Source organism: Camelus ferus, chromosome 6 (assembly GCF_009834535.1).
Source record: "Camelus ferus isolate YT-003-E chromosome 6, BCGSAC_Cfer_1.0, whole genome shotgun sequence".
NCBI lineage: Eukaryota > Metazoa > Chordata > Mammalia > Artiodactyla > Camelidae > Camelus > Camelus ferus.
The window spans coordinates 33,506,450-33,524,194 of NC_045701.1; positions in this window are offsets into that span (position 1 = coordinate 33,506,450).

Here is a 17,745-nt window from a genome sequence, read left to right on the forward strand (position 1 = left end):
GAGCAATTTTTAAAAGTTGAAGGGGGCTTAATATTTCCTCTGTGGCAACACTATTATCACTTCCTGTCTCCATACCTCTGTATACGCTCTCACCTCTGTCTAAAATTCTCCCCCCATTTGACTGTCCTTTTAACTTCTTTTCATTCTATAAAACCCACATTACTTCCTCTGCGAAGCTTTACCTGAATGGTCTCTAGAAAGTGGCAGTCACTCTCTTCTGGGACCAGCAACCAGTTACGTGCCAAGTACATGCAGCATGATACAGATAATTTAGGCATCATAGCGATCACTATTCTTTGAAGTCAGGGAATGTTCTTTAATCATCTTTACTGCATTAGCATCCATAATAGTGGGTCACATGGTAGATGCTCAATATATAGTTCTTGAATAAATACAGAAGGAATCCACTAGATGAATTATGATTTGAATGTCAATAGAAAACTTCACAGGTATTAGGAATCATGGCGGATATATTTCTAATATGCTGTCAAGTGATGATTGCAGGTTATAAAGCAGTGTTTGCAATATAATCCCGAAGATGTTTGTATATACCTATATGTGGACAGGAAAAAAATCCTAGAAAAATATAATTACACTAAAATATTCCAGTATTTATTTCTTGGTAGTAGTGTTATAGATGATTTCTTTATTTTCTGAATTTCTACACTGAGCATGCATTTTGTAATCTAGGAAAAATTACTTATAAATAGAAACTCGAGCCATTTAAAAGCTTCCTCTGACCGTCTTCCAGAAGCTCCTTCCATGCTCTTACTCAGTTTCCATTTTTAATCCCATGTGGCGTTTTTCTTTCCTTGATGGGCTAGTAATGCGATGCGGTGACTGCCACTACTTGCCTAGAAGCCAGTTGTACAAACAAATATCCGCTCTGAATTCTCACCAGTTTACAAATGATTCTGAATATAGACATAAATTAGGAGAGAACATACCAGTATCCTGCCTACTGGCGCAGTTTTGATTGGGAGAGAAAACAAGTGAAGGCGCAGAGGAGAGGGAGGTTAGCGGGTCGTGGCATCACTCAGTTATTTGAATGCTTCTTTAATGTTCTAATTTTCAATTTTCCAATGGAAAAAAGCCTAAAATTAAAAGCAACAGTCTCCACCTTTCTGTTTTGTGCTCTTGTTTTGACTGTCCTCGTTTTTATAAAAATTGCATTCTTGCCCTTTCAGAGAAGGATTAATACCCCCAAATCTCATTAATGTGCAGTTGTCCCCTGGTGGTTACTTTGTTTGCTCATTGTAATTATGGATAGCATTAATTGTTCATGAAACTACCATTTCTTCTTTTTATTTTTGCATGTATTTCAAATACGCATTATAACTTCTCCATCTCCTGTCTCCTTGCAGCATGACAATGCATTTGTCTTTTACACAGCCTTGCACTGGGTTGGTTCAATTTGTAAAGAATTCCCATTCTTATTTTGGAGTAGAGCTGAGTGTTGGGTTCAGTGTAAATCTCCTCAAAGCACTTCTTGCCATAATAGCAACTTTTTTTTTTTCAGAGATGCCATAATTCTGGGTTGCATTTGTTGCTTCCTTTGGCAACCAAATGTCCCATCATTACAAATTGATGGCAGTAAAATTGACCTTTATTATGGCCTTTTTATTCGCTTAACTTGGAAGGATTTACAGCATTATATTCTGTTACCACATTGACTGTTAATGGGAACTATAAAAGAAGGACTGAATTCTACATATCCTTTTTATTTTCTAATGGCCTTGGCATTATTTACCAAGTTGACGTGCAGATTTTAAGATGTCTCTCTTAGACAATTCAGGAAGGGTTTTGTAAAACCAAAGCTTCTTCCTTCTGTGAGATGAACATTTCACTATGTACTGTCACAATAATTAAATGCTTGTTATAAATATGGGCACTTAAAATGACAAAACCATTGCATGTAGAATAATGGAAGAAACAAAAAGTTCTGGGGAAAAAAAACAAAAAAACAAACTCAAAACACCTACAAGGTGATTCAGATTGCTTCATCTGTAAATAATGAGAATTTAATGAGCCTTATATTCCGAATTCTCTCTTTTCTAAGTGCATAATGCATTTACTGTCATTTTAATAGTCCTTCTCGTGGCATCCTTAGGATGGTGTTCACAGAGGACAGGTTACATTCTTTAGCCCGAAAGTGACAGCCTGTGGAGTCCCAGCCTGGAGCTGCTTAGGACTCCTTTTGAAATGAAAGGAGGAGTCTCTGGATTTGAAAACCTGGGCTGTGAGGGCTGGACCTTCATGTGTGGTTATCAGAGAAAAAGAGGATAACTGTTCCGAGAGGCAGCGGAGTGCTGTGAGGGCCTGGGCAGGGTTTGCTACATCAGTTCCCTGCAGCTGGTTAGTGAAGCCTCAGCATGAGAAGTTGTTGGCCACAGGGAGGAAAAAAGTGCAGCTTTAGGCCACAGGCTCTGTCTGTGCTGATAAATCGGATTTTCTGTCAACTCGGTGCCATTTTAACCAGTAACTACTGTACTGACTATCCACAATTCCTCTAGTTCTCAAAGGGACAGGTGTTTTAAAAACTATCTCCTCTCGTTCTCTTTGTCTCAACAATGGCGTTTCATTTACTGAATCTTTTAGTTTTAAAATAGAATCTGAAATACTACTAGATTGATCCTTTTTTTAAACTGAAGTATAGTTGATCTACCACATTGTGTTAGTTTCTGGTGTACAGCAAAGTGATTCAGTTATATATATATATTCTTTTTCAGCTGCTTTTCCATGATAGGTTGTTATAAGATACTGAGTATAGTTCCCTGTGCATGCAGTAGGATCTTACTGGTTATTTTATAAATAGTAGTGTGTGTATGTTAATCCCAAACTCCTAATTTATCCCTCCCTCTCCCCTTTTCCCTTTGGTAGCCAGTTTGTTTTCTATGTCCATGAACCTATTTCTGATTGATAAGTAAGTTTTTTTTTGATTTCACATATAAATGATATCATATGATATTTATCTTTGTCTGACTTAGAGATCAATCCTTGTTTATGTTTTTTAAATTGGCCTTTAGATATTTCATGTTATGCACTTTCCTTCTTAATTGAACATTTCAGTTTTGGAAAAGTTATACATTTGCATAGTAAAAAAAACAAACTAGCCTGAACTCTTCAAAAAGTCAATGCTATAAAACAAATTTTGTAAGTCTCAAAACTTTCAAACAAAAACATAAAAATCCAAGTACATAATACTAAAAATTATCAAAACAATGTAACAAGAGAAATACAGAGAAGCATTACTCTCCTCTCTACTCTTTCTTATTTTCCAGCCCCATACTCCCTAGAGATAATCAGTAGTTCGTTTCTGTTCATCTGTATATACCAGAGTTAATTTAACTAGCTCTATACTGCAGAACACTTGTTTTATTTCCACATTTGTGATTACAGCCAATACTGCAGGAAATAGGTTTGTGTATACATTATTTGTCATGTGTGCTCTTGTACCTGTAGGATAAATTCCTGGCATTAGAATTGCTGGGTCAAATGCTAAACGTTTTTATCATTTTGTTAAATACGCCCCCAAATGGCCCTCTGTAGGGCGCTCCCACCAGCAGTGCAGAACGTCCTTTTAGTTATAGCCTTGCCAATGAAGCATTAGTCAAAGTGCTGGTGTTTGCAAAGTTGATAGGTAAAAATGGCATGCCAGGGTGTTTTTAATTTGTATCCTCTTACTGTGAATGAGGTTGGGCCTCTTTTTGTATATGTAAGATTCATTTATATTGCGTTTTTTGTTTTTGTTGACTGTTCATGGGCTTTGCCCGTATTTCTACTGGGTTGCTGGCCCATTTCTTACTGATTTCTGGGGTCTCTTTAAACACTCGGACTATTATCCCTTTTAATATCATGTGATATTGACATGGCTTACATTTTTCCACATTAATCATTTGCCACTTGTCTTTGCTGCAGTGCTTTTTGTTTGTTTTGCCAAGCAGAGTTTTTAATTTCCATGTGTTCAAATGTTATCAATCTTCTTTTATAATTTCTGGATTTTGAGACACACTAATTTTCCTTGTGTTCCTTGTAATTAAGACTTAATTTCTTAGCTGATTTTTTTTTTCTGTATCTATCTTGAGGTCTGTTTATTTCATATCTTCATCTTAGTAGAATGTTTAATTCCGATTCCTGATTTCTTGTATTTCTTCACAATTCCAGTTTCTTTCTTAAGATTTCTCGTTATTCGCGTTCCTAACCTTCATCTTCTCTCTGGCAGCATTTTTCTAGTGGGTCTTCATCCTTAGGAATATGTGTTGCTCTTTTCCATACTGCTATTTATATGGAATATATTCCTTTCTTAATACTCGTTGTTTTCCTGGATTACCAAGAGAAGTGTTCTGTAGTGTGGGAGTGTTGATGTACTTTGAGGGTTTACACCTCGGGGACTCTACCTCTGTTGCTCCAGAGAAAAGGAAAGGGCTCTCCTTAATCTACACACAAGAGCTCCCCAGCCCTGCTGCCTTTCGGAGGCTGTACAGCATAGGTGATCAGAGCGTAGACTCTGGAGTCAGACTTCCTGGGTTAAATACTGGTCCTATCCTTTGTTAGCTGATGATCTTGGGCAAACTTGTGCCTCAGTCTCCTCACTGGTAAAGTGGGGATACAAAGAGAACCTGTATCTTAGAGTTACTGAGATTAAAGAGCTCATATATGTTAGTGCTTAGAGCATTCACTCCTGCTCTGTAAGGTGAGCAAATGCAAATAAGCCTGGTGGTTTCCATTTGTCCTGTGTTTGTTCTCACTGACCATGGCTCCTCCGCCCAGTTCAGGAGACCCTGGGCTTCCTTGCTTCTTCTCACTGTCACAGGATACAGCCCTTGCCCACCCCAGGAAGCTTCCACTTCTAGAACGTACTTTAGAAGATGCTCTCAGAGATTTACCTCCAGTGGCTTTCCCTGGACGTATTTTGGATTTTCCCTCTGTTTCCCTCACTGAGAGTGCCCTGTGCCACCCCAGCCCTGCTCACAGCAGCCCCTCTCAGGAGAAACCTTCTCCTTCTGAGACATGTCGTTGCTGGAACTTTCTGACCTCTACTATCACTTAGACCCTTTCCGAACTCCTTACTTTTTCCCAGAGTATGCTCATGACTTCTGGCATAGGCTTGTTGGTCAGAAACAAACTTGAACAATATCTACTCACAACCTGGAGTTTGTGGGTATTATCTGGACCCCAGCTTCACTGAAAACTTGTGGGTTTCTCCATTATCTTTGTTTCTCTGGGCTGCAAGGCTGAAGGCTCCAAATCACTAACCAGTGTCCTCTGAGAGGTGGGTCTGATTATACCCATTTGATAGATAAGGATACTGGCATGCAGAAAAACCATACACTTTTCCCAGAAACGTACAGCTAACATAGCAAAACTGGGATTTGAACTTCGGCAGTCTGACTCTTGAGATCTGTGGTCAACACATGTTTTATTCTTCAGCTTCATTGTTTTGACACTTAAGGGACTCTCAGGCTGCATGAATAGTCTCGAAATTGTACTTTGCATTAGACAAGTAGACAGGAAGGCAACTAGGAGTCTGGAAATCTCAAGAAAACTCTTGAGTTAAGAGTGGCTGAGACAAATGTCAGCTGGTGTGTAGTCAGGAAAGCTGGGTTGGCAGTGGACTCAGTGATAACTAACAGGGTGTAAGGGCTTACTCCATGTCTGGTGCTGCTCTGAGCACCTCCTGTATTTACTAACTTCACTCTGACAATACCTGTATGGGATAGATCTTATTATTGGCCTCATCAGCTGAGAAATCTGAGGTCAGAGAGAGCAAGTGCCTTGCCCAAGGGCACATGGTAGTAGCTTGCAGGGCTCAGAACATGTCCCAGACAAAAGGATTCCAGAGCGCGTGTCCTCACCCACTGCCCACTGCCCGTGAGCCTTGCCCCATGAGGGCAGGCATACGTGAGCCCGGGGGTCTTTATCCACCCCTGATGGAACTGTTCCTGCTCAAGAGATCTGATTCATAGCCTTGGCTGGAACAAAACCACTCTCCTTGTCTCAAAAGAGAATTATAAACACTTAGAAAATCACCGCCTAGAAGTGTGTGCATTTTTATAAAATAAGAAGTAATTCTCAGAGGGATAGTAAGACCAGGATTTCAACTGGAGTTGTTTAGGGACTGGTTTCATTAAAGAGCATCGTCAGCTTTCAGAAAGAGTTCAGTGTAGAAGTGAGGGAGACGCAGCCCAGCCGCTATGGCCCGATACATTGTATACAAATATTTTTACGATCCTCAAATGTCCATAACCTTTACCTCTAAAGCATATTCTCAGGCTTTCAACTAGTAATGATGCTGTTTCCACAGCAAGCATTTCGAAAAACAGTATGCTTCCAGTAGATGAGGTCAAGGAATACTAGTTTATTTTCACTTCAGTCTTTTATTCTTTGTTGGTTTAGTGTCTAGTGATTTGTCCACAATAACAACACATGTGACTTGGAAAAGATCTGAGGGAAAAAAGGAACCAGAAGATGGTTAATTACTAAAACAACCTGTTTCTTTCCACACTGAAGAAAGAATTGTCACCCAGTATAGGATGGCAAAGATAAAAAGAAAAAAAGTATGAAGGCTGAACACATCTGTTTCTTTGCTTTAAAAATAGAAACCTCTCATTTTTCCCCCTATTGATTTCACAAGGTAAGGCACTGAAGAGTATGCCCAGAGAGGCTTCATGAAGGAATTCAAAATCGGACACATTCCTTCCCCATCCGCTATTGTCCTGTTCCCTATTCAGCCTGCAACAATTAGAAAGAGCCTTTTGTGTGATGAGCATTCAGCTTGGCCTTTGTAGGTCTACACAAGACTTATGGGCCCTCTGTCCTAGAAGGTTTATAGCCCAGAGCTGTAAAAATTTATACTCAACTAAGTGAAATGTAAAAAATTCAGAATATCTTACAATTTTTGTTCGCAAAATAGGCATCTTGACATGAAGTTAAGGTGGCAGATTTAAGGATGACAGGGTGCAGGTCCATGTATATCTGTATGCATGTATGTTAGCTACTTATTACTGAGTTGCCTAGGGCATTACATAATCATTATACCAAGTGTGGATGCAGGACAAGTCAATTTTGGGAAAAATGTCATAACACTTGCTTTGCCATGTTTAATTTTTAAAACTAATGGTTGCAAAGTTACTGTTACCTTTGAACTTTGGCTGATATATTGTGTGTAAGCGAGGGGGTATTTAAGTGGCAGCAGTTCAGATAATCTGAGGATGAAGTTACATAGAATTTTCATATATTTCATTTTTATCTCTGAGTGTTTTCTGTAAATTTTCCCTTTTTAGCAGCAACACTGTTGTGATGTTTAGGTAGGCATTAATTAGCTTTTCCAACTTAAGTATGTAGCACACTGAGAAAATTGCTGGAGGACTTCACTTGGCTGTCAACTAGTGGAGCCATCTACGTACTCTCACCCCTGACTTTCAACCACATTATTTACACATGGACACCTATGGTCTCCCCTTCCTCTTTTGAAGTAGCTTTACTGTCACCATGCCAATCCAAAGTGCCCCTCGAAAGACAACAATCCACAAAAAGATCTGAGGAAGATCTAATCAACAAACCAAGCTTAGGCTTATTCAAACAAAGGGGTATTGGGTGCCATAGCGACTAGCAGAAGTAGAGTCTCTTCCTGCTCAAATGAACCTAAACAAACAAAAGTAGCCGGAGAAACAGCACCCTTTGCAGATGAACAGGAACCAGCAACGCACAACAGAGCAACAAAGTGCCAACCGTGTGATACAGATAAGGTGTGGGTGGGCATCTGCGGAGAGGAGGGCCGAGGCCAGGTGACCAGGGGACCAGAAGGCCAGCGGGAGCCTCTGAGAGAAAGAGGGGCTCACTCTGGGTCCTGAAGGGAGAATCGGATTTAAATGAGAATGATTTTCATTTCATTTTGGTGAAAGATTAATTTATGATTTATACTTGTAGACTATTCCATCTCAATACAATTTCCAGTTCTTTAAAAGTTCATTTTCATCCTCCGGCCAGCCACCCCAGCCTCCAGACAATATTGAATCAAAAGAAAGTTTCAGTCTTTCTGCTCTTGCATTATTGAACATTCTGAATACTCCCCAGGCCTACTCTTTCTGAAAACACTTTCCTACCATATGCAACTGTCTGAGAAAATCTACTTGTATGCAGTAGATTGCTGTTATTCATTATTCATTACAACATTATTTAGTTGAACAACCTACCAAAGAAACCTTGGTTCTGTAGGGGGAAATGTACACACTCAGAGAACTAAATTATTTTACTATAAATGCTTTAAAAAGAGCAAGCTTTATGGTCCTCATTATTTGGTCTGTGCTGAGGAAAACAAGTTTTCTACAATGGAAAATAAGCCATAAAGGACAGAAGCCATGGGATCCAGTGTATTCAATAAAAGTTGCCAGGGGTAGCTTCTGCCAGCAACAGACTACATGAATAAAGATCTTTGACATGTTTACGATCCTCAATCAAATAGTAAGCATTTATTAAGTAGCCTCTTTGTGCCGTGGACTTTTAATTTCAGGAAAGACATTTTACCAGACTGGCCATCATAGATGATTCTGACATTCCCTAGCCTGTTGGGGCAAATGGACTTCTTTGTGGTGACCATCCCAGCAAACTTATTATGGCTTGTTTTTCCTTACTTCAAGAGGAAATCTTGAGCTTTTCTAGCCACTCTCTGGGAATAAAATGTCCAATTCAGTCTATTACTCAAACACTAAGTCATCATCCAAAATAGAATGTCTCCCCTCCCACAGCTCTCTTTACTCTTTGTCTTTTCCCATCTGCTCGTCCACATCCTGTGGTCCCTCTCAGTTGGGTGCCTTGGGAGGTCCACTCTTCTCTAAGATGACCCAGTCTGACCCATGGGAAATTCACCATCCTTTGCCTTGATGACTCAGAATGAGCAGGTCTTCCCAAAGCAGCCACTTTTCTTTGTTCCAACATTAGAGCGTCCTGAAGATGTCAATACCAGTTCCTGTGTTCCTCAAAGCCCAGAGGACTCATGTAAAGTCCTCCAAATAGTACTCTTGAACTATCCTTCACTTGCCTTAAGAACACACCCTTTACCATGCCCCATGGTGGGGACAGGGCCTCATGAGACAATTCTTCCCATAGACATCTCTTCTATCAACCTTTTAGCTTCCCTCAAAACCTTTTTATCTTTTTTTATATAGTCCAATTGTAGGTAATAAACTAACGGTTAGAGTTAGTTTCAAATCTCTTAGCTTGTGTTTTCTTGGTGAACTACTATTTAAATTTAGGATCTGGGGGTTTGGGTCATATGCTTTATTGTTCTTGGTCTTTGGGACAGGAAAATAGCACCATCTGCATTTTCCCTCTTAGATTAATGGATATTTCTCTTTACAATTGTTTGTTAATAAGATGGGGCATGACCCTGAAAATATTTTGCACCAAAGTTTTATCTTTATCTTATAACAAATACTTAAGTGTTGTCTGACTTAAATATGGTAGGCAGTTTTCCATTAGGACAAAGAGATATTTAGACCATATTGGCAACTGTCTGAAAAGAATCTGTCAGTAATGCATTACCCAGCAGATATTTTTGAAAAAATACACAAACTCAGTATGTCACTTTATGTTAGAAGGGACCTGTTAATTATTAAGAAATGAACATGTATGAAAGAAATTGATGCCGTGGAAAGACCATTCTGAATGTGAATGTTTTCATTCTTTATATTCATGTTATATAATCTTGTCAAAAGCAGTATGTGTGCCATATATAATAATTTTCATATCTGCTTAAAAATTTTAGAAATGGAATTTTCTAACTGGTTCTGAAAATCTTGCAGAGAAACAGATTTTTTTGTGTGTGTCTGAACACCTTTGCTAAAAATGGACAAACGCTGTTATCTTCCCATTAGTTTTTCAGTACAACTGAGTGACATCAGGAAAGATGAAAATTTACAAGCTAAATTTCACAAATAGAGAATTGGCAGTTGGGACTGAAAAGTGAGCATCGCTATTCAGTAAGCCCAGCCAAAGGTGGCCCTGTCTTGGCCCCATGTGCCTTTGTGAGGTCAAGGGAGCCAGCGTTAACTCAGTGTCCAATTAGAGTGAATTTCGAATCAGACCTTCCAGTCAGTCTCCCAAAATGTTAAATTAGTATTGTCAAATTAGTAAAATACTGAATCACATTTCCGCTAAAATATTAATGATAATTTTTAAGTGGCTGCAAAGAGTTTTTTTAACTGATAATGAAATAACATTGAAAATGATAATTAAGTGTGTATCATTATTTTTAAAGCTTTTAAAATGTTTTTACACTGGTTAATTATTAATACAGTCATTCACAGATAAAAATAAATACACTAATAAATAAACTTATGTGCCAGCATTGGGGTATGTCCCCCATTTTCACTGATGTGGTGGATAATAAGACATTAGGAGACCCCTTGTTTTCATTAGCTGCAGAGAATGCTCTGAAATGTAGGCAGATTCTCTCCATGCCACTCTTGACTCCTAATTCTTTGTGGCTCACCACTGTTTCCAGGATAGATTCTAACTCTTCAGCAGGGCTAAAGACACAGGGACTTACATGGTCTGAATTTAACTTATCTTCTCCATTGTGATCTCTGGCCACATTCTCCCTGTACCCTTCTTTCTGTATATGCTAAACTATTATAGTTCCCTAAGTGGACAGTGCTCTCTCATATCTCTAGTCTCCACATCATTGCAAAAGTTGCCATCTCAACCTGGAACTCACATCTATACCTTTTCAGTCCTTCCCCTTCACACCTCGAGTCACTTTCTGCATCTGAGTAACTTTGACACATTTCTCAAGATGTACCTTCCCCCATTTTTCCTGACCCCATCATGGCACCTCTCATCCTACATAAGGTAACACGTTATGTTCCTTCCTCACTAAACTGTATGCTCCTAGTGGAAATAATATGTGCTTTGTCTTTGTACTTCTGGAAACTTGGCTGCATATATCAATATTATATTATAACAAACATTTGCTGAGTATTTACTATGGGCCAGATACTTTATATAGGTTGGTTCATAAGCCTCACAATAGCTCTAAGAAAAGCATATTACTGTTATCCCCATTTTACAGATGAGGAAACTGAGGCCCAGAGACTAAGCAATTCACCCAAGGAAATATTAAGTGGCAGAAGTGGGGATTAAATTGGGCAGTTTAACTCTAGAATCATACCTTTATTAAACCCAAGTGCTGTGGGCTGAATAGTGGCCCCCAAAAGATATGTCTAAGCCCTAACCCTTCATACCTATGAATGTGACCTTATTTGAAAATAGGGTCTTTGCAGATATAATCAATGTAAAGATCTGAGACCATCATGGATTATGGTTACCATCCTGAATTATGGTAGGCCAAAACCCTAATGATGGATGTTCTTATAAGAGACAAAAATGAAGACAAAGAGAGATGTAAGAAGGCCCTGTGAGCACAGAGGCAAAGATGGATATTGTGCTGACAGGGAATGCCAGGAGCCATCAGAAGCTGGAAAAAGTAAGGAAAGGTTCTCCTCTGGAGTCTTTGGAGGGAGCAGGGCCCTGCCAATACCTTGATTTCAGATGTCTGGCCTCCATCATTCTGAAGGAATAAATTTCTGTTGTTTTAAGCCACCAAGTTCATGGTGTTTAATTTGTTATGGTGACCCTAGGAAACTAATTGACCAATCCATTTTGCTTTTTAAAGCTATTTGGTAAAGATTTTTGAATGGATGAAGGCATCGCTTTAGTGTCTGTGTTCCAGGCCCTGTGGTGAACACTGGGAATAGGAAGGTTATTAAAAGCTACTTACTTGTCCTCAAAGGTCTCACTGTCTGGCATCTTCAAAGCCTTTCTCTGAACACCACCTCTCTCCTGGCTGAGCTCTGTGTTATCTTTTGCCTCCTCCGAGAGCCTGCATACATGTCTCTCTTTCTTTTCTTCTCTTTAGATTACCTTCAGTATTTCTGCCAGAGTTCTTTTTCTAAAAATATTTCAACTCTGGAGAAAAACATTTTTCTGAAATACTTGAACTCTGCAGTTTCTTCACTCCTCAGAAAATAAAGTCTAAACTTGTTAGCATGTCATTCAAAGCCTCTTTCATCTGGATGTTTCCATGACCTCTCTTCAGGCCCCCTTTACTGTAACTCCATGACTCCAGTGCTCACCGGGTCTAAGGCACCCTCACCTTGGACCTGGGTGGGTCACAGCTGCCTCCTCGCTGGCCTCCTGTTGTGTGAGGATGCTAATTCAGAGCGTGCCACTCCTCTACTTGAAACCTTCTGGTGGTCTGTCATCTCACTGAGGGTAAAGCCCCAGTCCTCTTTTTGACCTGTAAGCTCCTTCTCCTGCATGATCCTTAGTTCCCCCTGCTCCAATGCCCGGGCCTTCAGAGAGGCCAGGAGATCTACTAGACACTTCTACCTGGAGGCCTTTTCACTTGCTGTTTCATTGCCTAGATTGATTTTCCTGAGAAAGCCCCCTGGTAATTGCTTGTGTCCTTAGGGCCTTTACTCAGACTTCCCCACCCCAGAGAGCTTCCCCTGGCCTCCCCATCCCCATGGCAGTTTGTCTTCCCTCTCTGCGTATTCTTCCCCTCTTAGCACTTACCACCATCTAATACACTGTGTGTTTCCCTTATTAATCATATTTGTTGTCTGTCTCTCCCATAAAAATGGAAGCTCCATTAGAGAAGGGTTTGCTTTGGTTTTGTTCCTGGTTGTCTCCCCAAAGCCCAAAAAAGGGCCTTGCACATGGCAGGGTGCAATGCCTATTTATTGAATGGCATACATACTTGATATTTTGAATAGATTGAGGTTCATTGTATGTCAGCGAATACCTCAACAAGAGCAAAATGGGTCAAAAGAGGAAAGGGCAGAGTCATAGAAACGGAGGTTCCCAGTGGGATGGGTCTGGCTTTGCTGAGATGGCCTTAGGGGTGGATGCCAAAGAGGTTGAGACTGATGGACAGGATTCTTTACCCAAGTTTCTGCCAGGAAACAGCTGGGGGTGGTCCTGGCAAGTGGCGGCAGGAGGTCCTGATGTCTGGTGAAGTAGAGCAGTGGTATTGGGAGATGGAAGAGATTTCAGGCAGTTGGCATCAGGAAATCTGTCGGCAGGTGGCAGCGTTCACTTCATTATTCATTAGCCTGTGGCATGGGCAACTCCTCAGGCCGGGGGTGGAGGACAGAAAACAGAAGGTAGACATTAATTCTGAAGGGTCTGTGTGACTGTGTGGTCTGGACTGGATGACTGTCTGATTACAGACCTGAGCAGGAGGAATGCATTAGAAATTCTGTTCTAAAGTCTGGGTTACTTTAGTAAAGTTCTGTTATTATCCCTAGGGGAGCAAGGGCAGAACTCATAGGAAAGAAATTTGAATTATGGGTCCCAATATGGGAGGAGGCTCGTCTCTTCTCAACACCTTTGACCTATATCCCAAAGGTTACTGGATTAAGATGAAAAGTGGGCTGAGAGGAAGGTTGACCGACCAGAGAGCAGACAAGTCCCTGCTGTTTGCCTTGTTCTGCTTCTTTATCATGCAGTGCTTTCTTGATCACTCTCTTTCCAACTAACTAAAGCGCACATGACCAAGGAAGGCCAAATCAGACCCACAGCTGTATTTTGACTTGTCAAGAAAGTTTTAAAATGACTTTGAAGCCTTCTCAGTGGGGCTTTGATGGACAGTCTGCCACTGCCTCTAGTGTTTCTCATCATTGTGTTACCTAGCTGGCCCTGAAGGTATTTCTTTTTGCTACTTCTAATTGTTTTCCTGACCCTCCAAGGCCCAGCCCAAGCCATTTCCGACTTCCTTCCTTTCAAAACTAATTGCTCTCATTCATTATTCTTACGACTTTATTTAGCATATTGGGTTTTACTTTGCATTATGGATATCTGTTTACAGATACATCGTCCACTTGAGACTGAAAACTTGAGGCCAGGAACTTGGTCTGAGTCATTGTTGTGCTGCTTCAGTGTCTAATTGAGCGTCTTGAATTTAGAAACATTCAATAAATATTTCAATTGGATTTCTTCCTCAGAGGGAACTTTGCTCACCCTGAAAAACCAGAATTCTTCAGAAAGTCACCAGTTTATCCATTTTTGCATCCCACTGGTTATTTATGTCATCATTCAAGTTAATCACAGAGAAAAAAGATCACTTTGCAAATGCTCAATCCAATCTGGCTGCTTCATGATTCAGATAACTGAATCATGCTGGTTAAGGTCAAATGATTAAGCTAATTGGATTGAATGACCATTTCTTAAGTGAGCAACCCCTTTCTCACCAGCAGTCTTTGAATAGCTGCTGTAGTCAGTTGTCTATACCTACAGATAACTGCAGCATCACGTGGCTTCACAGTTCAACTGTATTTTGGGATTTGTGTTGACACAGTTCTTGATTTCTTTGTTATTTTCTATATTTACGTGGGCTTGCGGCATGGGGTAGAGATGAAGAAGAAGGGTATGTTGGCAGAAAAACTAAAAAGAGTATATTTGTCCTGGTCCTTGATATCTGCTAGCCTGGTGCTGGAATGAATACAAGGGAGGTTTTGAAAAAAAAATCTGTCTGCGTCGATAGCAAGGTAAACCTGCAAATCACAAGGGGCAGCTTTGATCTGCTCTCTGCTCTTGCACTGTACTGGGTGGGGATGATGTCGGTTGTGCTCCTGAGTCTTGCACCTGCTGTTGCCCTGTTCTCTAAATCTAGTCTTTTCACTTATATTGTTCTGGTGACAACTAAATAAGCTACTATATTAATAGCAGGAGTTACTTGGAAGCAGAGATAACCTATTAGTTTATAGAACGGGGAACAGTGGTATTTGTCAGATATTTACCACCTTCTAGATCCTTCGAACCGTGAGTGACTTCTCCCTACTCCCCACTACCACCTTTTTAAATGTGAAGTCACAGTATCACCTCTCAGAGTGTCAGCACACAGTATTTTATATGACAGACTCTCAATTATTCATCCAAAAAATGGATACATTTCAAATATTTTTATTTGTTTTGAGGATGAATCACACCTCTTCCTGATGCAAGTTTTTCGGCTTAAGTCTGGCTTCGACTGGTAACAGACTCGAATTCCTGGAGCTCACTCTGACTGATTGATGATGGTAGGAGACAATCTGAACATCATGTGCTGGGTGACAGGGTTCATACAACATGATGATCCCATACTAAGGGATAGGCAGTTGATTGTGTGTGTGTTTCCTATTCAAGTATGCCATGCTTAGCGACTAATTTTTCTCCTGCTAATGTGTTTTATTACTCTTGTGTTTTCTGTACAAGGTTCGATGTGAGAACCTTCTTTATTCAGTGGGGGAAAACTGTAGCTGCTCATTTAATTGACCTCTTGAAACATAAATTTTACTTTCCTGGTGAAAGCAACAAAAAGGGCAACAGATTCCATTTCACTTATTTCCTTTGGATTTATCGGTTCCCTTCTCTGCCCTCAGGGATCTGCAGGAAGCCTACGCAGCTGTAGTTATTACAGGGCTTTGGGGAGAAATCAGCAGTGGCAGTGGCGATAATCACACAGTAAATAAAAGTACAGTTTGCCTTTTATGTAGATTTTTGATTTGTTGTGTGTGGGTAAAGGTTTGAAGTAAGAGCCAAGATGGGAATCAGTTTCAAAGGTGACAGCAGCTGCTGGGTCTTTTATTGTTCTTGAGGTTAATTCCATGTGTTTTGTACCAAAGTGTGTCTAAAATTAATTGAGAAAACACTACAAAAATGTGCCTTTTTTTTTGCAGGGGCAGAGGGAATTCTCAGATTTAGAAGCTGTAATAGATTTAAAATCTATTGCAGTTGGAGTTTCTCATCCTATTACAAATGAGCTTAAAATTGTTTCCCAAAGTTACATAGATTAGAGGCAGTGTCAGGACGACATCAGATGTCTTGATGCTGAGTCCAGTCCTGTTTCCCTCAGACCATGCTGAGGTACCCTGCCGTATTCCCCCTCAGGAAGAAATACATATGGCCCTCAAGTGGCTTATCTTTGAATAAGCAGATATCAGAAGGTTGAAATGAACCTGGTGTGATGCCAGGAAACAAGGGGTGAGCTCACACCAATCTTGCACACACAACCCTGTCCTTCCTTCACACCTGTCACTGTATCCAACAGCATTTCCCATCTCTCTCTATGGGGCTGGGTAATTTGCTTTCTCATGCAGAAGGAGATAGGTCCCTGTTCTCATGAAGCTTCCCTAAAGGGAACTCAGTCTGAGGAAGGAGATGGGGCTACAAGGGACAAAGGAGAGGCGCTGCTGGCCTTCCAAACCTCAGGATCCTACATCTGCCCTTTCTGTCACCATATTTGCCGCTTTGCAATCTTCTATGCCTGTGGCATTAACATTAAAAAAAAAATATATCACTTCTCAGAGTTTTAGAGATAGAATCTGGAAGGTTTGCAAACCTTCTCCTTCTGGGCGGCTTATTCTGCCAACTTCCCTTAACTCTTTGGGCTGCTGTAGCCATTTGACTTTTCTGCTGGGCAGGTAGTAGTAATTTGGGGGGTCCCTAATTAGATTCCAGCAGCTCAATTCCCTGGTTCATTTACCCTGAACCACCTTCAAATTGAATTGGTTTTTTTCTCACCACCAACCCAAGCAGGAGTGGATCCTGGGGAATTACACAGAAATAACAGCCTTCTTCTCCCCTTCCCCAGCCTCTGACTCATTCACCTGCCCTTTTGTGCCTCTCTTCCACTATGCCTTCACAGCCACATGCTCTGCGCCTTCTGCTTAAGCTATCTGAGCTCGTTTCCTCCATGAACCATCATGATGTACAACACGTACAGTCCCCGGGCCAGATGAATGGTTTTCCATTAGAAGTACACTGTGCCATCTGGGGCACCTGGGAAGATAATGCCACTAAGACGCCCCCATCTTTCAGACACTCGGAAGGGAAGATTTGTAGCGCTCTGCCTCGCTCGCCTTGATGACTGCAGTGTAACGTGCGGCTCCTCGGCTCTGAAACCTGCATTTTCTCTCCCTTCCTCTCCCTCTGCAGTATCTCAGTGCACCGCGTGGCTGGGGCGGGTGGGCTCAGTATGCGATTCCATGTGCACTAAAAGGCAAAACACAGTGACAGTGCAAACTGTCAACACACTATCAACACTGAAAGGACTCTCTCAAATTAAAGCAATCAGATGAAATACTTGCTTTTAAAAAAGGGGCTTAAAGAGCAAGAGGACCGTTTTGTTTTAAAAGAGCCATGCCCTGCCTTCACTGGGCCACAAAATTTTAGCGTTTGCTTATTTTAGCCCATTTGTTATTTCTTCTGTGATTGAAAGTGATTGGTAGGAAGAAATCCTGGTTGCAGCATAAGCCTCCTTAACTGATTTGTGTGTGTGTGTGTGTGTGTGTGTGTGTGCGCGCGCGCACGTGCGCGCGCACTCGCGCACCTCTATTTCTTTTAAAGCCTGTTAAGACAATGCAGTTGCCTTAAAAAAAATCCTGATTAGTATTCTGCATAAGGTACCGTCTTCATTGTGGTAGATATATAAAATCTATCTTCACTTTCTCCACCTGTCACCTGAGAATTTTAGAATGATCTAGCTTTGAGATTGCAGGAAGCAGCCTTTTTGATTCTCATCTTTACTCGCCCCCCCCCCCTTTTTGTCACTGGCACTGCATCTACAGTGAACTCCAGTCCATTTTTATTCCTTTGTCAAATGCTTTTATTCACAGGAAACTGAAGGCACATGTTTACTAGGGATAGAAATAGAAACACAGTAAAAACCAGTTTGATAGATGATCTAGCCTATTCTTCACACTT